Source organism: Schistocerca cancellata, chromosome 9 (assembly GCF_023864275.1).
Source record: "Schistocerca cancellata isolate TAMUIC-IGC-003103 chromosome 9, iqSchCanc2.1, whole genome shotgun sequence".
NCBI lineage: Eukaryota > Metazoa > Arthropoda > Insecta > Orthoptera > Acrididae > Schistocerca > Schistocerca cancellata.
This window is the reverse complement of record NC_064634.1, coordinates 309766378-309790973: the sequence shown is the minus strand read 5'-3', so window position 1 is coordinate 309790973 and position 24596 is coordinate 309766378. Positions and strand designations below refer to the sequence as shown.

Here is a 24596-nt window from a genome sequence, read left to right as displayed (position 1 = left end):
CAGTCCAATGGCGGTGTTGATGAGACCAGGCGAGGAGTAAAGCTTTGTGCCGTGCAGTCATCGAAGGTACACGTGGGTCTTGGACTCCGAAAGTCCATATCGATGATGTTTCGGTGAATAGTTCGCACTCTGACACTTGTCGATGGCGCAGCACTGAAATCGTCAGCATTTTGCGGAAGGGTTGCACTGCCGGCCGCGGTGGCCGAGCGGTTCTAGGCGCTACAGTCCGGAAACGCGCGACTGCTACGGTCGCAGGTTCGAATCCTATCTCGGGCATGGATGTGTGTGATGTCCATAGGTTAGTTAGTTTTAAGTAGTTCTAAGTTCTAGGGGACTGATGACCTCAGATGTTAAGTCCCATAGTGCTCAGAGCCATTTGAACCATTTTGAAGGGTTGCACTTCTGTCTGTCATTGGTCCCGTTCTTGCAGGATCTTTGTCCGGCTCTATTACTGTGCCGTTGCTCTGTCAAGTGCGCGCCACTAACTGTGCGTGTTTGCGGCGCGTGTGCGCAGGCGCGGCTGTGCCGGCGCTACCGCGCGCGCTCGGGCTGCCCGTCGCTGGTGCTGCTGGAGGGCGGCACGGGCCGCGTGCTGTCCGCGGCGGCGGGCGAGCACCTGCTGCGGGACCCCGAGGGCCGCGCCTTCCCCTGGCGGCCGCGCCCCGTCTCACACGTGCTGCACGCCGCCGCGCTCGTCGCCGCAGACGGCACCACCACCGCCTTCCGGGACGTCGACGCCACCATCGCCGGGCTCTACTTCTCCGCGCACTGGGTGCGTACCTGCCTACACTGCCTCTCCGCCATTTAGCTGCTGACTCGCCTTGGTCGCGAACCGTTTCCCTGCCGTGAGCGTGCGTACACGTACTGCTACGCCGTTCCCCAGGTGTTGTAGACTTGCGTACGCGTGCCGCTCGAATTTTCCTGCAAGGCTATGTACGGACGTCGGAATGCGTCCTGAGCCGCCGACCTCTCACTGCTGTGGACGAGTTACTTTCGTATCTCAGTGAACGAAAGAGTTTGGAATATTTATCACACAACACACGTGCCTTATTGCCTGCTATCACTTGCAGAAAGCCGGCTTTCGATATCTTGAATCGTTTATGAAACAACGACAATTTTTATGACCCCATGATTCGCAATGTGCAGGGACGTAAATGGGAGCATCGCGCTCGTCTGTCCTACAGATATAAAACCCAATAACTTGAGAATCAAATGAAATACCCTTCTCAATTTAAAGTTTCGATATCTTTTCAACATTTCATTCACTGCAATATATGAGCTAAAATCATCCATACACAAACTTTACCCAATGCGTTTTTACCTCTCCAAAATATTCACTCAATGTATTACTTAATCTGATGCAGTTCACTCAATGTATTACTTAATCTGACGCAGCGAAGTAGGTATGATGGATAAGGAATTGAGTTACTTATCGAGTGATGATATTGGGCAGAAAGATGTGCAAAAATAAAAGTTTTTCCCCTAATAGTTTTCGAAGAATCAGACAGAACGCCGCCTCTCAGCACAGGCACCAGCATTTGGCGAGCATCACAGCCACAATAGAAGCCACGGCATGCAAAGAACTCGTCTCTAGCAACAACAACAACAACAAAAAGCACTTGCTGCTACTGAGGGTACTTCCTTTCTCTGATTTATGTGTAACGGTTGTCGCCAAATGTAGTGGGTGGAGGTGGAAGGCATCGTATTAAGACTTGTCCGAGCTTTCCAAATGATTTAATTGTTTCCACTAAAGTGCCTCGTCCACCTCGGTCCACGTCACAGGGTCCCGCAATGCTGAGGCCGCCCCCCAGCCCGAGCTAACCAGTGCGACGCGCTGCTGTGTGTCGGCCTCGTAGGGCCGTGTCGTCGGGGCTGCGCTGGTAGCCGACTCGGCAGTCTTTTTCCCCACTGACTCAGCGCAGCTCCGCTGGGAGCCGCGGAGTGACCCGCTGCATCCTTGCTCGCTGGCACAGCTGAGATCACAGCGACCACAAGCGCCCACGATCCGGCATCCAAATCTGTGACCCTCACCTGGGGATGCCTCCAGCGTGTGTCGGAAGCCGGGACGGCTGCCTGCGGTAGCGAGCCGTGGAGTGGCCCGCCGCCGGTTGGCTACGGACCCCGCGTCGGCCTCAGAGGGTCAAACCAGTGACCTGCCGTGGACTGAAACACTGGCGCCTCATCTTCTGCTATGTGTAGCTGGTGGTGTGACATGCCCCGCTGGCCAGGAAAGCTGCCACACTTGAATGAATCTCGTTCGAAACCTGCACCTATTTATACGCAGCTGTGTGCCTCGGTTTTGCTAATGCACCACTCCGAGTCACCTACTCGTAACATCTACGTTGTGCTAGTGGGCCTCTTCTACCTGCAACTTGAGCCATGCAAACAGCTGCATTTACTCTTTTCAGCGTTTCAACAGCCCTGTGGCCTCCATTGTACTTCGCAACCGCTGGCTGCACTCAGAAATGTTGCACCGAATCTAGCTTTCCTATCTTAGACTGTGGTGCCGCTACATATGGCACCCTGAAATCCATGGTTGAAAGCACTCAGCCAGATGCTGTATTGCTTGATACCCGAAAAGCATCTGGCCAGACCAACTCTTATCATCGAAGTATGGGGCATCAAGGCAAATTTGTAACTGAACTGACGGTGCCTTGGTGGGAACGACGAGTCATGTTACCTTCCGTGGAAAGACATCGACAGATGTAGAAGTAACTTCAGGGCAGCCTCAGGGAGGAGTGTTGGGCTCTTGCTGTTCATGTTGTATTAGTTTGGTGCATAAGTTCGAAGCCTTTTCATTTTGCATGATGGTATTCCGGTTGCTACCGATTTATTTATCGATTGTCATTTTTTATTTGTAGTCCACTGGTCTTATTTGAGTTTTACATATTGTCATTTTGTCATTTGGAGATAATGAGCGGAGTCGCAGACGTTAGAAAACGGCGTGCCAGGAGAAGAAATCGGAACATTTTCGACATTTTCTCCTGTTTGAGTTTAACAGAGGGAAGGCAGCAACTGAGGCAGCCAGAAACATTTGCGCCGTGTATGGGGATAATGCGAGTGGACAAAGTGCGACAAGAAATTAAGCGCATTAATCCACAGTCGTCAACGTCAGTGTGGTCGAGAACTTTCAGATGTGAAAAGTTGTGATCATTCCACCATCGTGCGACATTCCCGTGCTCAAAACTCGGGTCTATCGGTACTGTATGCTGTAAGCCAAAATCACAAAAGTCAGCTGGTGGCAATAGGTGCATCTCTGCTCGCTCGCCATCAGTTGACTCGTGAACTACACCGAGCATTCCTATCCGGGTGACAAGAAAATGAGTCTTTATCGTAACGCAAGGTAAAGAAGGAAATGGTTGCGCCCAAATAAAGCAGCAATTCCCCGTACAGATATCTTCGCGTGTCCACAAAAGATAACGTTCTGCGTCCAGTGGAACAGCGACGGAGAGCTGTAGTACGATTTTCTTCCCCGAGGTGTAAGCATCACTGCTTACATTTACTGTCAACAAGCGAGACTGTGGTATCAACGTTCGCTACCACACTTGTTAGGGGTTGCAGTTACCGACCGCGGTCCGTATTTGTATCGTTGGACCCGCGAGTCGCGACCAGCGCCGCTCCGCGGCTTGTATCAAGTTTCTAGCGAGCTCTCGTCCACTCTTACTCGGGAGATCAAGTAGTAAAATAGCATAGCCTTCAGCTGATAGGAAGCAACCTCTAGTAAGGCGCTATGTAGCATGTGGCCCAAGTGAGGCCTCAGTAGCTATCTGTTTATAATTGTATGTATGCAGCCAAGAAGAATCCTGTAAAACCAGTCAAGTACAGTATATATTATTTTTTACCAACGATTTCTAATTATTTTAGTCGTTGCAGATCGAGACCATGCAGCTAGCACCTTATCGACGTTACTGACAAACCTGCTGTGATTTATATCTTTCTATTTAGCATTGGCCACCAGTCAACATTGCTGATGACTCGTTCGTCGTCATCATAACAGAGACGTCTTGCAGACGCAATCCAAGGACATTGACCAGGATGACTGTGTGCCGCATTCAGCTTGACTGACAAAAAATACCATACAGGAGTTGGGCTGAAAAGTCATTCTGTACCCACCATATTCACTTGATCTTGCGCTCTCAGATTTTCACCTTTTACGCTGTCTACAGAAGATCCTTTTCGGATTAAAATGAGTTCGGAACATGGCTCGACGAGTTCTTTGCCTCAAAACCGTGTGATTTCTACAGTCGCGAAATCCCAGCGTTGGCAGACTGTTGTAAATACATCATTCATCACTAAAGTCTCTGTTACCTGTATGTGTTGTATTTGTTAAACTTATGGAAAAACGCTACGAACTTATGCACCAATCTAATATACGAAGGTCACTCCAAAAGAAATCCACACTATTTTTGTAAAAATACAGTTTTCATTCTGCAAGTGTGAAAGTTGGACAGTGTGTAGATACATCCGTCCCGCTTGGTTTCAAACTTAGTTCAACCTGTTCCCGTGAGTGGCGCCGTCACAGTATGTCTTCAAGATGGCTGCTACACTTGACGTTCGTCAGAAGCAACGTGCTGTCATAAAATTACTGTGCTGTGGAAACGAGACAGTGGGAAACATCCACAAGAGGTTGAAAAAGGTGTATGGAGATGCTGCTGTCGATCACATTACTGTTAGTCGGTGGGCAAGCAGGTTACGTGATGAAAGCGGGCACGGCAATATTGAGGATTGTCCTCACAGCTGCAGGTCTCGTACTGCACACACTCCAGATAATGTGCAGAGAGTTAACGAATTGGTGACTGCTGACAGACGCATCGCAGTGAACGAATTGTCACGCTACGTTGGGATAGGGGAAGGAAGTGTTTGCAGAATACTGAAACTTTTGACGTTAAAAAAGGTTTGTGCCAGGTGGGTTCCCAGGATGTTGACAGTGGCTCACAAAGAAACAAGAAAAACGGTATGCAGCGAACTTTGGGAACAGTACGAGAATGGTGGAGATGAATTTCTTGGAAGAATTGTGACAGGTGATGAAACATGGCTCCATCATTTTTCACCAGAGACGAAGAGGCAATGGAGTGGCATCATGCAAATTCACCCAAGAAAAAAAAATTCAAAACCACACCTTCTGCTGGAAAAGTTATGGCTACAGTGTTTTCCGATTCCGAAGGACTCTTGCTTGTGGACATCATGCCAAGTGGAACCACCATAAATTCTGATGCATATGTGGCGACACTGAAGAAACTTTAAGCTCGACTGAGTCGTGTTCGACCACATCGGCAAAAAGCCGGATGTTTTGCTGTTACACGACAATGCACGGCCACATGTCAGTCAAAAAACTATGGAAGCGATCATAAAACTCGGATGGACAACACTGAAACACCCGCCTTACAGTCCTGACCTTGCTCCATGTGACTGTCATCTCTTTGGGAAACTGAAATACTCTCTTCGTGGAACAAGGTTTGAAGATGATGACTCCCTTGTGCACGCTGCCAAACAGTGGCTCCAACAGGTTGGTCCAGAATTTTACCGTACAGGCGCTGGTTCCAAGATGGCGTAAGGCAGTTGAGAGGGATGGAAATTATGTGGAGAAATAAAAATATTGTTCCTAAAGGGTGTATCTACACACTGCAAACCTTTCAAACAGGGAGAATAAAAGATAAATTTTAAAAAGAATAGTGTGCGTTTCTTTTGGAGTGACCCTCGGATTAATGACTCTGTAGACAGTATTGAGAGTAACCTCAGAGATTCGCAGAGGATGCAGTCATCTGTAAGGAAATACTGTCTGCACGATTATTCATTCAGATATTGATAAGATTTCGAAATGGTTTAATGATTACTAACTAATTTAAATGTTGATAAATGTAAAACTTTGCATTTCACATGACAATAAACCTAGTATACAGTGTCAGTGATCGCAACTGGAATCGGTGAACAATTTGTGCGCATACGAAATGGAATCATAGCATTGGCTCACTCGTATGTAAAGGTGGTGCCACGTTTCGGTTCATTGCTAGAATACTACGGAAATACAGTCTAAAAAGCAGATGGCTTACGAGACACTCGCCTGTCCCATCCTTTAATGTTGCTCAATGTGTGCGACTCATACCAGACAGGACTAAGAAAGGATACTGGACTTACACAGAGAAGAGCAGCACAGATAGTTTCGGACGTTCCACGGAAGATCCTCACGGAGACGCAGTAAAAAGCTCAACTGGCAGACGTCTGAAGGTAGATGCAAGCTCCCTAGTGAATGCCCAGTTACACATTTCCAAGAACCAGATTTAAACGAAGAACCTAAGAATATACTGCGACATACTACGCATCGCTCCTGTAGGAAACGGGAGGACAAGGTCATACAAAAATACGGCGCACACAGAGCCGTTTACGCAGTCTTTCATTCCACGCTCCATACGCGTATGGAACGGGAAGAAGCCAGTAATAAATGATAAAAAGGGGGATATATTGTGACTTTCACTTAACAATAATTTGCATAGTATAGCTGTAGCTGTATTTAATTCCAGCAACCCAGTATTACCTTTCGCTGAGCTTACTAATACTTGGAGCTGTAGAGCAAACGACTTGCAGTTCCTTTTGTTTGAGCCTTATACAACGTTTACGGTTACAAACAAGCTGCTTTAGGAGAGTGATCCACCACACATCGCCAGTGATTTGTTTGAAAAATGTTAATCTTTCAGTTCGTTTTGTCAACGTGGATAAGTTATTATCCCGGTGGAGGTTCGAGTCCTACCTCGGGCATGGGTGTGTGTATTTGTCCTTAGGATAATTTAGGTTAAGTAGTGTGTAAGCTTAGGGACTGATGACCTTAGCAATTAAGTCCCATACGATTTCACACACATTTGAACATTTTTTAAGTTATTATTAAAATGACAGTGGCTTTTTCTACAGAAGTTATATTGCTGATTTCTCACATGCAAAGAATCTCTGCAGATCAAAAAAACAATAAGTCAAAATACTTCGACTATTCTTTGATAGCCTTTTCGTATCAATAACGTGAAAGATCCAAAGTTATTCAGTAAACTGTCCGTATTCGAAATGCTGCAAAACACGGCGTCAGTATGTTTTAAGTTCCGGTGTAATTCAATTAACGGTCGAGATTCGAACTCGTATAGAAGATGGCGTTGTTAAATACAGCCATGGAAAAAAGGTATTCAAACACGGTTGTTCATGCAGAGTAGGCGTAACTTTATTTATTAGAACTAAAGATCTCAACCAGAGATGTTATTTGGTACAATAACAGTGTGGGGGGGGGGGGGGGGGAGTTTCCTTCCTAATCTGTAAAGATAAAAGTATTAACTAAATGAGCCTTTTGCAAAAAGTAAATAAAAATTCTGTACCAGCTGGCTTCACACAGTGGAGAAGAAAGTATTAATACATACAATGAAAATTACATTGTACATAAATATGACGACAATGTTAATACTTTGCAGGCATTCCTCTTCCACGTATCACTGCTCCTAACCTCTATCAAGCTTACTACAAAGACGTTCAATTGGATTAAGGCTTCCAGTCGTGTATGGAATGCGAGAAGAGTTGCTTCTTAAATGCCTCTGCGAATACTGTAATAATTAGCCTAGTCTTGTCTTCACGGTACCTATGAGAGCAACACATAGGAGGTGAATCCTTGAAAGTAGTCTTCCTCGACGTTATTGCGTCTTATTTTCAAGAGTTTGCCAATTCATGTTTTTCAACATACGCGAGACGTTCTCCCATGAATAAAACAAACCTGTGACCGTTTGTACCGCGCTCCTTCGTATACGTTCAATACCGCTGTTGGTATATGGACTACGATATGGTCGGTAGGCTTTATCCCGGAGCACTGTTACCATCAAGGTTATATGGCCTCTCAAAGATACATAAGACGGACACAATAAATTCCCCAGCGTATGGAGTAGCTGAACAGCTGATGCAACTACTAAAACCTCTCATAAGTCACCGCACAAATCATGTCAAAAACTCAACTGAGTTTGCGAAGGTGCTACAGGAGATACATCTAGACAAGGGTCACCTGCTCGCCAGTTTCGACGTCACGTCTCTCTTCACACGGGTACCGCTAGAGGAATCCTAGGCAGCCATTTCGACGAAGACACTGTGAACTTTTCCACCACATACTACTACATACTACCAGTGTAGTGGGGAGTCCTACCAGCAGTTAGACGTAGTTGCTTATGGAATCCCCTCTTGCGCCATGCATCGATAACCTGAAAGGTTCGCCCCATACGTGGCTGACACATTTGAGGTGTGGCTGCATGGCGAAGAAACCCTGCAGGAATTTGTGGACCACCATAACAGCATACACGACAGTATAAAGTCCACCATGGAGACAGAAGGAAATGGATGGCTGCCTTTTCTCGAGATACTGGTGACGCTCTGAGACATTCTGTCTACAGAAAAAAAAACAACACGGACCTGTCTCTAAACGCCTATATCTGCCACCATACAGCACAACGGAAATCTGTGCTCACCACTCTGGTGCACAGGCGGCGCGGTGTGTCTGCCCGCCGAGTTGAGGCATTTGAGGGAAATCTTTCGGAGAAACATCTACTCGGAGACACAGATAAGACACACTCTCCAGTGGATCAAGAAAAAGAAAGAAGACATAAAGCGTATGACGTTTCATCCGTATGCTGGGCCGTTCAAGGCGAGAATGCAAGGATATTTGAGAAAAACACTGAAACTATTTTCCACTCATCGGCTAAGATGAAAAATACGCAACGATCAATAAAAGACAAACTAGGACTGCGGACACCTGGAGCCAGTGGCGAGTGTGGTAAGCAATACATCGGCCGGACTGAACGGTGTAATTCGCAGCACCGCTCAGAACACGTGAGAAGCGTTCGCTTCTGCAGTGGCAGAGCACAGCCACAACGAAGGCCATGTTTTTGATTGAGAACAGACAGAGGTGTTGTGCCGAACTAATGGGTCCTGGTACACGATCATCAAAGAGGCAGTGCAGATAAGGGTGCATGACGATCTCGTCAACTGGGATAGCGGTTTCCAATCGAGCTCTGCAGCTCCGCTAGCAAGAATACGTCAAGCGCGCTTTGATGTGAAAGTGGGGAAGGCAGCGGATGGAATGGACACGCAGCACCAGGACGCGGCCCCAGGGCTCTAACTCGCAGGGAAACGTCCCAACGCCGTCCGTGATTCCCACCCACCATCATTCGTGACACCCCTTCCGCAGGCGCTCAGTTTGCCCAGCCGTTACTGGCGAGGCAGGGGAGTGTGCGATGCAGCGCCTACAAAAATACGGACATAAACCTGACTTTCGCCTGAAGACGAAGAGTAGGAAACCTGTCGAAACGTTGCCGCAGAACGACGCCTTGACTCGACTGATAAATCGAGACGACTTCATGGCTGTTACTCCTATTTAGCACCGGTCCCAGACATTCAGCAATTTCCTAACATGGGACGCTCAAGTGTTTTGCAGGCAGTCTCCTTTTCTGAGTAGATGCATTTTCGCTGTATCCTACCAATCAACCGAAGTCTTCCACCTGCACTGCCTACGCTCGGGCATACGTGATCGTTCCATTTCATATCCCTACAAACTGTTACACCTAGCTATTTGTATAAGTCGACTGAATCCAGTTGTGATGAATTGATGTTGTAGTCATGAGATGCTAGTGTACTGCTTTTTGCAAGGCGCATAATTCTACATTGTTAAGATTTTGACAAGTTGCCAATCTTTGCACCACTTTGGAACTGTCTCAAGATCTGCTGGATATTTGTGCAGATTTTTCAAAATAGTATTTTATTATAGATAACCCCAGTACCTGCGATAAGTTGAACGTTACTGTTAATACTGCCTGCTAGATAATTAATGTACAAGATGAAAAACAAGGGTCTGAACACTTTTCCCTGGATCTCGCCTGAAGTTACTGCTACTTCTGTCGATGACTTTCCGCCAGACATAACACGCTGCGTCGTCTCAAGGAAGATATCATCAATCGAGTGACAAATTTTGCTTGATATCCCACATATCGTAAACGTACTTCTGTTAATAAACGTGGATGTGTCTTTCGCACGTCAGGAAAACTACGCCCTCATGACTGTCTTGATGTTCAAACGGCTCTGAGCAGTATGGGACTTAACATCTGAGGTCATCAGTTAGTTAGATTTAAATAGTTCTAACTAACCTAAGGACATCACACACATCCATGCCCGAGGCAGGATTCGAACGTGCGACCGTAGCGGTCGCGCGGTTCCAGACTGAAGTGCCTATAACCGCTCGGCCACAACGGCCGGCGTCTTGATGTTGACTGGTGGGTAAGTTCGTAGTGTTTTTCCATAAGTTTAATAAACCCAATAAACGTAACAGACACTTAAGTTGTCAATAATGTTATCTCCTTTACTGTTTACAATAGTCTGCCAGCGGGGTATCTTTTCGATTACACAACTGTAGAAATCACTTAGTTTTAAAGCGAAGAACTCGTTGAGCCATATTCGGAGCGCATTTTCACTCGGAAAGGAAGTTTCCTGACGGATTTTCGGCAGCGAACGGAAAAGTTGAAAATCTGAGTGCGCAAGATCAAAAGAATAAAGTATCTGCGAAATGACTTCCCAATCCAACTTCTGTATAGTGGTTTTTTTTTTCAGTCTAGCAGAGTGCGGGCGGACGTTACCGTGGAGTAACATCATTTCAATCAGTCTTCCTGGTTGCTGTTCTTGGACTGCGCCTGCAAGATATCTCGGTTGTTGACAGTAAATGTCAGCAGTGATGGTTACACCGCGCGGAAGCAATTCGTAGTACACCACACTGCCGCTGTTCCACCAGATGCGTAACATTATCTTTCGTGGATGCGCGCAGGTCTCTGTACGGGAATTTGCTGCTTTGTTCGGGCTCAACCATTCCTTTCTTTTCCTTACGTTAGCGTAAACACACCATTTCTCGTCACCGACAACTATACATCATAGGAATAGTCGGTGTTGTTAAAGAGCTAAATGGTGATGACCAAGTAGAAATGCGCGTATGCCCACCGTCTGATTTTTGTGATTTTGGCTCAGAGCATGCGGTACCCCTATACCCGAGTTTTGAATCTTCCCTGTTGCACAGAAAAGTGGTACGTAGGTGGAATGATCACAGTTCATCACATTTTCGAGTCCTCGAGTGCACTGACGTGGATGATTGTGAATTAATGTGTTTAAACGATCTTCATCTCAAAATCCTGAAGGTCTTCCTGAACGTGGAGAGTGACTAACGTCAAAATGATCTTCCTTAGCCGGCCGGTGTGGCCGAGCGGTTCTAGGCGCTTCAGTCTGGAACCGCGCGACCGCTACGGTCGCAGGTTCGAATCCTGCCTCGGGCATGGATGTGTGTGATGACTTTAGGTTAGTTAGGTTTAAGTAGTTCTAAGGGACTGATACCTCAGATGTTAAGTCCCATTCTACTCAGAGCCATTTTTGATCTTCCTTAAAACGAGAAAACCACTTTCTTGACGTGTTCTGTTCAATACCATTACCCTCATGCACTGTACAAATGTTTCTGGCTGCCTCCGCTGCTGTCACCCCTCCATTGAACTCAAACAGTAGAGTATTTCGGAAATGTTTCGATTTCCCCACTTGGTGCTTCATTTTCTACCTTCGAAATCTCCACTCACTATCTCCAAATGACAAAATAACAGTATGTGAACTCAGATAGCAACAGCGAAATACAAACAAAAATTGACCATCGATAAATAAACCTAAAGCGACCGGAATTGCGACATACAAAACAAAAACGCTATGAACTTATACACCAACCCAATACATAGCTGTTTTAGGATTACATGCGAGGAAAGCGGAAATTAGGTATCGTATGGCGGACTTTTTCAGTATCAATGCTGGTTGCCGTGGAGGACGTTATTCTGTTCGAAATATGTTAGTGTCTTTTAGGTCAGCTGCACTCAATTAATTTGGAGTATACTTAACAACAAATGTTCAAATACAGTGCTACATATAACGCATTCTGATACGTTGGGTGACTATAATGAATTCATGTAGGGGACTATCACAAAGAGGAAACCACAACACTGTCATCGTTGGCTGCAATGGCTTTCTTGCTCTGCTGCCAGGCGTATCGTGGAGCAAGAATTATCAATACATAAACAGTAAGAAAACATAAAAGTAATATGTCATGGCAAACTCCTCCAAAGTAACTGCAGGGGTAAAACACCACAATCCGTTTCCTACCACATATAATTGGTTTGAATATACTATGCTAAAAAGAGGCGCTCGTTGAGGGTATCCCTTCGTTGAGGTTCGAGTCCTGCCTCGGGCATGGATGTGTGTGATGTCGTTAGGTTAGTTAGGTTTAAGTAGTTCTAAGTTCTAGGGGACTGATGACCACAGATGTTAAGTCCCATAGTGCTCGGAGGCATTTGAACCATTTTGAACCTTCGTTGAGAGTGGGGCAGCTACGTTCCGTACGATAACGTACGATTCAGCACAAGACATCAATCATTTTATGGTCAAAACACATAAACGCTAAGTTCTATATGTTTTTTTTTTTCGGAATTACATGTACGATATCGGAGAGTAAAACACGACTGAACTCGGATCTACGATACAAGAAACAGAAATTACTATCGTTCCACATCACGGAGGAGAGCTTCTGCCGGTGTATCTGTGCTTAAAATATTGCTGACCATTAAAACTGGCTGCCACAACGTCGGCACGCAACGAAGTTGAAACTGGTACGAGATATACTACATCTGTGATACGCAAATGATTAGCGTTTCAGTGCAGCCACACAGAGCACGTGCGGAGTCTTCACCTTGGGCTCGGCATCGTCACACGAGCTCAGCCGTATGGCAACGGGTCCCGTTGGGTGCACAGCACGATCACCTCTGATTCGCAGAGCAGGTGATGTACACAGTAGGCGTTACACTGCTGACGTTTTAAGGCCGGTAGCTCAGTCTTATCTACAAGGTCCCAGTGACGTTATCTTTCAACAACGCAATATCGCATGTCGCCTGTGCTGTCCTGACCTAACTCGATACCGAGGGCGTGTGCCTGTTGCTCTGGCGCGAGACGTTAGGTTCACCGCGTGATGTCTCTCTGTGACGTCACTACGCTGTGCCGGAGCCCAGTTTCGACCTTAGGGGATGCCTATCGACTTTCGTGGTCGCAACGAGTCTGAGCGTTGTGAGCCCCCCTTGGCACAGAGCTCACACCTGGTACACTTGCCGCTGTGACTTAATGATTCCGAGAAGTAGTGTGGCTGGTTGCTGTTTCCAGTACCTAATTATTTCCAAGTATGAAACTAATGTGTGGCTAACCAGGTTATACTCATTTTACACATTCTGTCGGCAAATGCAGCATGCGTGCCTCTTAAGTATTAATAAACGGAAACCCATATATAGGTTGTGCACTAGTGGATAAGTCATATCTTGCCTCATCTTATTCGTCTTGAACCTGTATGTTGACTTCTTTTTAATTTATATGTTTATTCATTTGAGGACCATATACAAAACGTAATGTCGTATGTTGAAAGGTGGCTACACTGAGCCACAGCGCCAGAAATCGCGCCAGAGAGTATTGTTCCGCCGCCTCCACTGGCAGTGATTATTGAGACGCAGCGACAGGCAGTTCTTGCCGAGAAGTTGTGGTGGACACTGCTTGTAGCTGAAGTCAGAGTGAGATGCGGTAGTGGAGAGTGTTGTTCCATGTTTATGCAGTTATTTGATGGGAGAGATAGCAGATGTTGTTCCAATGGAGATATTGTAATGATCTGAGTGCTTTTCGTCAATATAAATTAAGGTAACTAACTACTGTTCTTTATTTTCTTATTATTTGTGTGTCCTGAATAATGCTTCATTACACGTTCAGTCAACAAAGCATCTGGCGTGTGTTCTTGTATTAGAGTGTAATTCTGGGTTTCTTGCACAATTATAGTATTTCTAATTTTCTTTTATCACGTCAGTATAAATGATATTTAAAAATTCTTGTCTTGTTGAAGAAGAACCGTGCCAGATGTGCGTTGAGTCATACTACCACATACAGAACAGCTACACTTGTGCTTGTTGTTTCGTAGGTTTTATAGTTGCTGGGGACTTAATTAATTAATTGTATTAACTGAAATTTTCTTTTCATTCTTTGTTGTTGTTTCACGCAGTCAGATTGCGTAATAATACTAGTCAGGGCCAGCCGTTTCGCCACGTGCATGGGGGCTTAATTATAATAAAGATATAAGAATGCAATGCAAATACTTTTTAATTTTCTGTCGCTGTATGTCCGATTACGCTGTTTCGTAAACGGCTGGCCCTGACTAGTTTTCGTACGCAATCTGACTGCATGTAACAACCACAAAGAATGAAATGAAAATTTCAGTTAATACAATTAATTAATTAAGTCCCCAGCAACTATAAAACCTGCGAAACAACAAGCACAAGTGTAGCTGTTCTGTATGTGGTAGTATGACTCAACGCACATCTGGCACGGTTCTTCTTCAACAAGACAAGAATTTTTAAATATCATTTATACTGACGTGATAAAAGAAAATTAGAAATACTATAATTGTGCAAGAAACCCAGAATTACACTCTAATACAAGAACACACGCCAGATGCTTTGTTGACTGAACGTGTAATGAAGCATTATTCAGGACACACAAATAATAAGAAAATAAAGAACAGTAGTTAGTTACCTTAATTTATATTGACGAAAAGCACTCAGATCATTACAATATCTCCATTGGAACAACATCTGCTATCTCTCCAATCAAATAACTGCATAAACATGGAACAACACTCTCCACTACCGCATCTCACTCTGACTTCAGCTACAAGCAGTGTCCACCACAACTTCTCGGCAAGAACTGCCTGTCGCTGCGTCTCAATAATCACTGCCAGTGGAGGCGGCGGAACAATACTCTCTGGCGCGATTTCTGGCGCTGTGGCTCAGTGTAGCCACCTTTCAATGTATTCAAAATTATACGTCCTTTGTACACTAGAATAACAAATTTAGTATTAGCATAAGACTGTTCTGAAACCTTCAACAGATTGCAAATAAGGAGTATCTTTGCGATTGTGGTAGTCACTCTCGCACACGATTTAAAGAAACAACTCATATCTTCAATTGGTACATTCACTGCACTTTTAGCAACTACAGTATTGCGACCTTTTCTTTCTTCGAAAGTAAGAACCTGTCAACTGCGTATTTGTTTCCCAATGGGAAAAGTGTGCTGGCTGTGTGAAGTTTCTTCTTATTTGTGCCAATAATTATATATCACTGTGAGAAAAATTAACGTGTCCTAAAAAAAATATATAGCTTGTAAATTTTCTTTTGTGGTCTATAGATGGCTGAAACTAAGTTACCTTTTAATTCTTTTTTTGATGTACCAGTCTTTCCAATGATTTTTATCCTGAGTAGTAGCTAATTTGTTTTACCAGACGATCGACGTGTTTTGTATATTTATTGGCATGTGCGTGTTTCATCCTTAATTTGTAATTTATTGACAATGGCACCTCAACCCTGGTGGAGTGCGCTCTTGTACCTCCCAAGGCAAAAAAAAAGGACACACAACGATGGAATCATCCGATTTGGACGGAAATCGGCAGATCTGATGTATGTGTACAGACAAACAAATTATTATAATTTAAGAAAAATTGGATGATTTATTCAAGAGTGAGAGCTTCAAAAATTGAGCAAGCCAATAACGCGTTGGTGCACCTCTGACCCTCATGCAAGCAGTTATTCAACTTCGCACTGAGTGACAGAGTTGTTGGATGCCCTCCTGAGGTATATCGTGCCGCATTCTGTCCACCTGGTGCGTTGGATCGTCAAAATCCTGAGATGGTAGGGCAGTCTTGCCCATAATGCTCTAGACGTTCTCAATTGGAAAGAGATCTGGAGACCTTGCTGACCAAGATAGGGTTTGGCAAGCACGAAGACGAGCAGTAGAAACTCTCGCTGTGTGCAGGCGTGCATTATCTTGCTGAAATGTAGGCCCAGGATGGCTTGCCGTAAAGGGCAACAAAACGGGGCGTAGTGCCGCTGATGACAAGCAAAGGGGTCCTTCTATGAAACGAAATGGTACAAGAGACCATCGCTCCTGGCTGTCGGGCTGCATGACGGGCGGCGGTTGGGTTGTTATCCTACCTCTGTCTGGAGCATTTCGAGACACGTCTTCTGCTTCGAATCTCATTGGCTGGAGCGATGAGCCCCGCTTCGAATTGAGACCCGATAACCACCTAGGACGTGTGTGGAGGTGCCCGAGACAGTGTTGGGATACCAACCTGACTGATGCCCGTCATGGGGCCTGACAAGGAGGAGTGATGGTCTTGGGTAACACTTCATTTCGTAGCAGGGCCCCATTGGTTGTCGTCTGCGGCACCCTTACTGCACAGAGGTACGTCGACGATATTCTATGTCCAGTTTTGTTACTCTTCATGGCAAGCCATGCTGGGCCTACATTTCAGCAAGATAATGAACGCTAGCACACAACAAGAGTTACCTACTGGTCGTCTTCGTGCTTGCCAAACCCTACCTTCGTCAGAAAGCTCACCGGATCTCTCCCGAAATGAGTACGTTTGGAGGAATATGGGCAAGGCCTTGCAACCATCTCAGGATTTTTACTCTAACGCTCCAGTTGGACAGAATTTGGCACGATATCCCTCAGGGAGGCATCCGACAACTCTATCAATCAATCCCAAGCCGAATAACTGTTTGCATGAGGGTCAGACATGGGACAACGCGTTAATGGCTTGCTCAATTTGTAAATCTCTTTCTCTTGAATAAATGATCTTCTTCTCTGAAATTATAATCATTTGTACATGTATATCGATTCGGAAAACCCGTCTCGGGAACATTCCTCTGAGTAGTATTCACGTGGGCATCCATAGGTCCAGTGGAGCTCGTGCAACGCACCATGACAGCCAAGGAGTGTCGTACACTGGTTGCAGACCACGTACACCCCTTCATGACGATCATGTTCCCGACAGCAGTGGCATTTTCCAACAAGATAAAGCATCATGTTACAAGGCCAAGAGAGTGACTGAGTGGTTCGAGGAACACACTGGCAAGTTTCAATTGATGTGCTGGTCCTCCAAGTCGCCAGATCTGAACCTAATCGAACACATTTGGGATATGATTGAAGATGGTGTCAGAGCCCACCCTCTTCACTGAAATTTGCGAGAATAAGGTGATTTGTGTGTGCAGATGTGGTGCCAACTCCCTCTAGCGACCATCCAAGGTGTCATTGCTTCCATGCTACAACACGTCGCCACTGTTATCCATGCCAAAGGTGAACATACCGGCTGTTAGATAGGTAGTAATGTTCTCCCTGATCAGTCTATGTTCTTTAATGAGGACATACTTAATACTCAACAAGGTGAAAACAGTTTTGTGCTAATCTAAAGGTTTTCGCAAATATTTGGCGTTATATGAAACAGAAATCGAAGATTTACGTGCGAACCGTTATCGACCGGTGCACGGTAATTGTTAACTCCGTGCTGCCCTGAGCTGTAATAATAGTAGCAGTTTGACAGGCAACAGAGAGAGTGTGTAACTTCAGCTTTGGTCACGCTGCTCCGAGAGCACCGGGACTTCGCTCCGCTGCAGCGGTGTCGGCTGTCTATTCCTGGCGGCCCCTCCTTCTACACGACTCCAGCCACGGCTGCCGTGGCTCGCATCGCCTCGTTAATCATACAGAGCCTCACTCTGGCCGCCCACATCTCACAGCCCGAGCCGAACCTGCCAACTCTCGAACGGCTTCTGGCTAGAGGGATAATAACGGAAATAGGAGCCGTGAATACGCTCCCTCTCCTGCGGAAAACGGAACTCTTTTGGGTTGAAAATCATGTTGTGCCATCGTGACCTACTATGAACAACTGCAAAGGATATTGGATTGTCACAAACGATCATCAGACTCTGGAAGATTTCCGAGCACAGGTGACAACCGTATATGTTAGACTACCACGGCTGAGTCGCGTTTTTTTTGTTTTTTTGTTTTTTTTTTACTGCTAACATTCCATTTTGTGAATAATTTTAGATCTTATTTATCAGGTGCTAGTGTTCAGTTTGCGTTTTTAACCTCATGTAGAATGTGGTTGAGCATTCTGAATGTCTCCACACAAGTACTGTCACTAACAAGGGGAGGCCGCCAATTGTGAAACTCAGATTCGATTCATACTGCGCATAATAAAAGCTCGTGGCCAGAGGTGTAATGTGGTATAGCACCAAGATGCACTTCTCAGCCGTTGTCGAGAAAATCGACAGTTAAAAGAAACCATTGCGGTGAAATACTCTCTACGATTAATATTTTTCTACAGCGTCGTGGCGCAGCGGTAAGCGCTCGGGTTCGTAATACGAAGGTCGCTGGATCGAATCCCGCGGCATGCAACTTTCTTTTATTATTAGTTTTTTGTAATTCAAATAATAAATAAATAAATAAATAAATAAACTATTAATGAATTGCTTATGCATGTTGGTGAAGGCGGATCGCTCTCCAATTGTACCGCCTCCATTTTTCCGTTTGTTTAACAGGGTGTACCAAAGCTCTCACGTCCGCACTGATTTTCGACGATGTTATAAGTTGCGCTACGGACCGCATCTACCTTCTTTCGAAGTTAGCAGGCAACTACGCTGTTATGCGGCGGCTCGTTTCGGCCCATTCAACATCTGTCCATCTAGTGTAGCGTGCGAGTAACGCAGTTTATATTTGATACCTGCCACATTAAATTTGTGTTCGTGGGGTCTCTATTCTAATTCGAACGTTTGACTTACGCTATACGTATTCGTTTCGGAATATCGTTTCTACGTCTTCCGTTAACTATACGTGGTAAACATTATGAAGACAATTAATAACATTTGTGAAATACAACTTTGTTTGCGGGAAACATAATGATGTTCGAAGTCGCCAGTTTTTCCACGACAAACGACTTTCAACAACTTATTATTTGCGTAATTGTTGCAACTGATTGCCGGGAAGTATATATATATATATATATATATATATATATATATATATATATATATATATATATATGTGTGTGTGTGTGTGTGTGTGTGTGTGTGTGTGTGTGTGCGTGTGTATACACATTTGAATTACAAAAAACAAATACTAAAAAAAAAAGGTTGCATGGCGCGAGATTCGATCCAGCCACTTTCGGATTACAAACCCGAGCGCTTACCACTGCGCCACGACGCTGTAGAAAAATATTAATCGTAGAGAGTATTTCACCGCAACGGTTTCTTTTAACTGTCGAGTTTCTCGACAACGGCTGAGAAGTGCATCTTGGTGCTTTGCCACATTACACCTCTGGCCATGAGCTTTTATTATGCGCAGTATGAATCGAATCTGAATTTCACAATTGGCGGCCTCCCCTTGTAAGAAACGTCCTGTGGCTGATGATTTGTGAAATCGAAACTGCTAACAGTACTAAATGCTTTTCATACCAACTGAAAGTGGTACAACATGATTTTTGTTAAGTATGTACAAACGGTGGGAGCCACCAATTACAAATACTCATTTCTGTGTTTGAAGGTGTGGAGTGCGATATTCGCTTGACCCTTCACGATATTGCTGTTCATGACCTTAGATGTCACCGAGTGCGGTGGTCTACAAGTTGTTGATACGTTTTGAGAAATAAAAATTTGGACCATACCGGGACTCATCCAAATCGTCTTGCTTACCGCGAGCAGCTGCCAGAAGCTCTCACCCCCATCGGAACGCGGCGCCTGGACCGCTGCAGACATTCAGTGTCATATATTACGCTTTTCTACACTTTCTCCGAACAAACAAGCAGAGATTCTTCAGCCTAACTAACAGCATGATGCCACCATAACCGTTCATCCGGTGGAACGAAAAACCTTTTGGTTGTTTGTTCGGAAAAATAGGAGCAAAATATAACTTCTGGAGGCGTTTCGGGATGGTGAAACTGACTGTAGTAACCGCTCGCGAGAGGCGTCAATACAGGGTTTGATCTTCGGTCTGCAAAAATTGTCATCTGTTCGGAGCGGCCTTCAGTGGTAACATATCATATCATGCCTTTCCATTCGTTTTATCGAACTGATAATCCACAAATAAGATATTCAGTGATGTACCGCTAATTTAAGGTAAAAGTTTTGGCAGAAAATCATATAGAGAACGGTCGGAAGAAATAACTTGGGTGATGAGAGGTCGATTCGAGATTTTTCTGTGACAAATGCTGGTTCATTTGTTCGTGTGACAAAGAACAATGATTGACAGAGTCGACAAAGATGGAACAGAACGGCTTTGTTTGGTCACGAGGCTGGTGTAAAAAAGACGCTGGATAATCCTTAGCAAGAGCGACTACTAACAATGGTTGGCGCACTCTTTTCTCCCTCAGGAGATTTCATCACTGCTGCACCTTCATGCAGAGCGATCGATCCGTTCTGAAACAACATTTAGTCTCTTCGTAATAACCTGTCTCCCACGACCGTTCGTAAGAGGGCGTCTGAGAGTTTGCAAGAGAGTGTAAAGATGTTGTTACACTGAAACTCTGCGTCGCTAAGTGAGGCTGGCAGTTTCACTTTCAGAAAGTTTCACTGCAAGAAACGCATCACAAGAAGGATTGTTCAAAAGTTTTACCAACGTTAGCCGCATTTGTGCATTGAAATGCGTCAACGATAATAGGTAAAAATTTGTGCCGGATCGGGGCTCGAACCCCGGTTTCCCGCTTTAAGCAAGCGGTCGGCTTAACTGTTTCGGTCATCCGAGCACGCCTCCCCTTCGACCCGAAATCCCAGCCTGTTACTCACTACTGTCGTAGCGAAACCTACCCATCAACGTCTTTACGCGCAGTCCATGATTCTCGTAAGAGATCAGGCACGGTGTGCATCACATCGTATATTTATGCTTGCCATTCGGTACAGATTTGTTGAGATGTTGTGCGGCATAATTTTTCCATTACTGCCGTCCAGTACTGTCATCTTGATCCTTATGCACTCAGGAGGAAAACAGAATATACTAATAAACTTTACGAGACAAGAGAGTGAGAGAGAGAGAGAGAGAGAGAGAGAGAGAGAGAGAGAGAGAGAGAGAGAGAGAGAGAGAGAGAGAATCTCTCTTTTCGAAAACATATTCAGTTTCCTAACGTACATAAGGCTCAAGATGGCAGTACTGGAGAAATTATGCCGCGTAACATATCAACACATGTGTATTGAATGAAAGTATAAATGTACGAGTGGTAATCTTGCAGTTCTAATCATCTCCTCGAAAAATCAAGCTGCGATCACGAATGCTAGATATTGTGTTACTTCTTCTCTATGCATTCGTCCTTCAGTATGATGATGGCAGAGACCTCGGTTGTAGAAATCTGCATTTTGGCTGTAACGGAAACGAGCCACCTCGCCTCCATTCTGGAAATGGATGCCAAGGAAAGTTTCCTTTAATTTGGGAAAGAGTAACAAGTCACTGGGTCCCATGTCATAAAAATGCGGAAAGACGGGAGATGGAAGAGGGGCAGGGGCAAAATTTCGCATCCCAAGCAGCAGCATGTGTAGCTGTGTCATTTGTGGTATTAACTGAGGCGTTGTCACCGGGTCCCTTCGGACAGTTTCCTGCGACACGTCGTCTTGACCCTCGTCAAGATTTCAGTAGTATGTTCCTGTGAATGCTCTTTAAAAAAAAATCATTTATTCAATCCAATAATATCGTACATCATAACCCACCGCCTTATACATTAGTGGGTCTTAATATCTACAATACAATTCAATGATGTTAGCAGCATTTTTTCTTTTTAATTCTAGTTTTAGTCTACTTACATGCTACAGGAAATGATGAAATTAATTTCTTAATGGGTAAGATCTAGTCTCTACTCATATCTAGCTATTCTAAAAGCTACTTCATGCAGCGTTACAGGCGTGCCAGTTGTATAAACCTACTACGTGGCCGTGTCCACCGAGCTAATCCCAGTGGGCATGCCCCTGGCACTGGGATGGCCCTTAGAAAATCGCTGCAGGTTCTATTTGGGGATGTCCTTTCTACTACCTACTGAGAAATTAAGCCTGTGAAGGCTTGTCTGTTACGAGGATGACGAGTGAGCAGCACGCCATGGAAGTCACAAAAAATACCCTCAGCTTCATCTTCCCCGATGATGGTTGCGCGGTAGTGAAAGCACATGTTTCCGTTACTTGCTTTGCTCCTCAGTCTTGGTAGCTTATACCCTGCTCTAATCCGCCGTGATTAGGGGCTCAAGGTGTCGTGTGGATCGCCGCGACGCAGCTGCAACATTTCGTCTCTGCCTCAGTTCGACGGGCCTTCTGAATGGATGTGAGCAGCCGCGGCAGAGAAAATCCCCAACCCGGCCGGGAATCGAACCCGGGATCCCGTGATCCAGTGGCAGCAACGCTAGCCACTAGACCGCGAGCCTCGGACGGAAGGAAGATGAGAGTGTCGACAGCAACCTCATCATAAGAATGTAGAATAAAGTCCAACACCTATTCACCAACAACACTTAAATGAATATCCTGGTTCCTATACACAGTAACCTGACTGAGTGGGTCCAGGTTATGATATTAAAACATCCCCCAAACATCAAGTAACCACCTGAGGCTGAACGGCACCCTCCACAATGGGTTAAACACCAGTTAGTGAGTACACTTGATGCCATGCATGTTTTCAAAAGAAGAAACAGTGTCATGTCGTATGACACTACATCCCTACAGCCAGCAACTGTCTTTTATGTCGTTTCGCCCACTGACGACGTCACCTTTACTTCTCACTGTGTGCAATGATGTTTTGTCAGGTAGCCAGTCGTAAATGTTCATTGGATGTGCCGTGGCGCCGTAGATATCAGGCGCCGACGGCAGCACGCACAACTTATTCGTCGTGCGGGTTGCAGCAAAATCAGCTCCTACGGTCCAGGCGACGCGGGACAGTCCAGACCTGGAACTCACGACAGAGCTCGTCGACATAACGCGCCTCTTCACGCATCCGCCCTGTGACGTGCCGCAAGTATCGAGGCTGCTATTTAGACTAGTATAGCGCTCCAGACAGTAATTCTGTCACAGCCAGCAATCTGGATGAAGTGTCGAAACATTCCACCTTTTAAGCAACGACACAAACTCAGCCTGTGCGGCTGGTCCCGGCGGAGGTTCGAGTCCTCCCTCGGGCATCGGTGTGTGTGTTTGTCCTTAGAATAATTTAGGTTGAGTAGTGTGTAAGCTTAGGGACTGATGACCTTAGCAGTTAAGTCCCATAAGATTTCACACACATTTGAACATTTGAACAAACTCAGCACAAAAGGCTGTAGGGGGGTAGGACTGGACCAAAAGTAACACATCAGGCGATCACCATCGACAGTTGTACCGAACATTTCATGTGGTACCTTTAAACAAGAGAACTTGACAAAATAAAACCATCACATGTTTAAAACTACCCCAGATCTTTAAAAATTATCATTCAGGTGAAAATAGATTACTTCAATTTTTAACATTCATAAAAACGCGGCACTTATGGCCTATTACACATTGACTGAAATGAGTTAAATTATATACTCTAAATTGTAATCAAGCTGAAGAACAATTTACTAAAATTTAACTAATATACTCTTTCGTTACGACAATGAAAGTTATTACCAAAATAATTCAGTGTTCAGGCAACAATCAGATACCATGGACACAATAGGTTACTTAAATGGTAGGCACCGCATAATTTGACATATAAAGTATAAAATTTCATGGGAGCAAATAAGCTCGTGAGATTGAACAACTACGCTCAGAAAACGGATGCCCGCTCGCTCAGCTGATTCCAATACAGGCTAGACATGGACCCCCAGACGGGAGCAGCAACGGTCACGAATGGGCACGAGAAAATCCCAGAGCTACAGACTGACATCTGCCTTGAATAACTGGAAACACAATAACTCATTGCAACACATCATCAGTAAAATTGATGCATGAAACTAATTACAATATCGATCTACTGTCATTGAAGAAATTCTAGCACCACCATCAATAGAATACGTTTCAGGCTACTAAACACACAATAACAACTGGCCCCTCAGTAACTGGTAAGAATTTAGGAAAACTACTGATTTCAAAATTATACACGTGTCTCTCAGACATACTATTAGTTCAAACAGAAACTTAACAGTAATGTTATTACAATTCAGAGATAAATATACCCAGGGATATATATATATATATATATATATATATATATATATATATATATATATATATATATATATATATAACTCCGTGGTGTGATATAAATACAATAACCAGGCGGTACTTAAACGAGGCCCAGCAACCTTCTTTCAATGGCGGTTAAACCTTGTCAGTAGGGATCTACAGCGGAATGTCTCAGCACTCGTAAATGTTAATGACCACACAACATATACCTTAAAACATTACGTATTAAACCAGTTAAAATGAACACATTGAAGGCTAGACACAGTAGGAGTAGCGACGGCCGCCCAAGAAAATACAGTCAACCGCACAGAACCCAGAAGTGAATTCCGACCACAATTTACAGGACAAACAAGGCCCTTACCCTCTTGCTTGTTCGACGAAGCCAGCCGCCGCAGATCCCGATGCCAGGAGACATGAAGGAAGCGGCAAAAACACCAACGGCTTCCGAGTAACGCCTCTTTCCAAGCCGGCGATATTTGCCATGGCGCCGTCACCCGAGTAAAC

At 44.9% G+C, this 24596-nt stretch overlaps 1 protein-coding gene across 1 annotated transcript in view; it reads left to right on the top strand.

Annotated features, from left to right (window-relative positions):
* The first annotated feature begins 635 nt into the window (after nucleotides 1-635).
* Nucleotides 636-24596, top strand: part of LOC126100944 (nucleoredoxin-like) — a 265930-nt gene continuing 241969 nt past the window's right edge. The window contains exon 1 of the mRNA XM_049911606.1: nucleotides 636-772. The gene's annotated coding sequence lies outside the window, so the exon portion shown is untranslated. The remainder of the gene's footprint in view (nucleotides 773-24596) is intronic.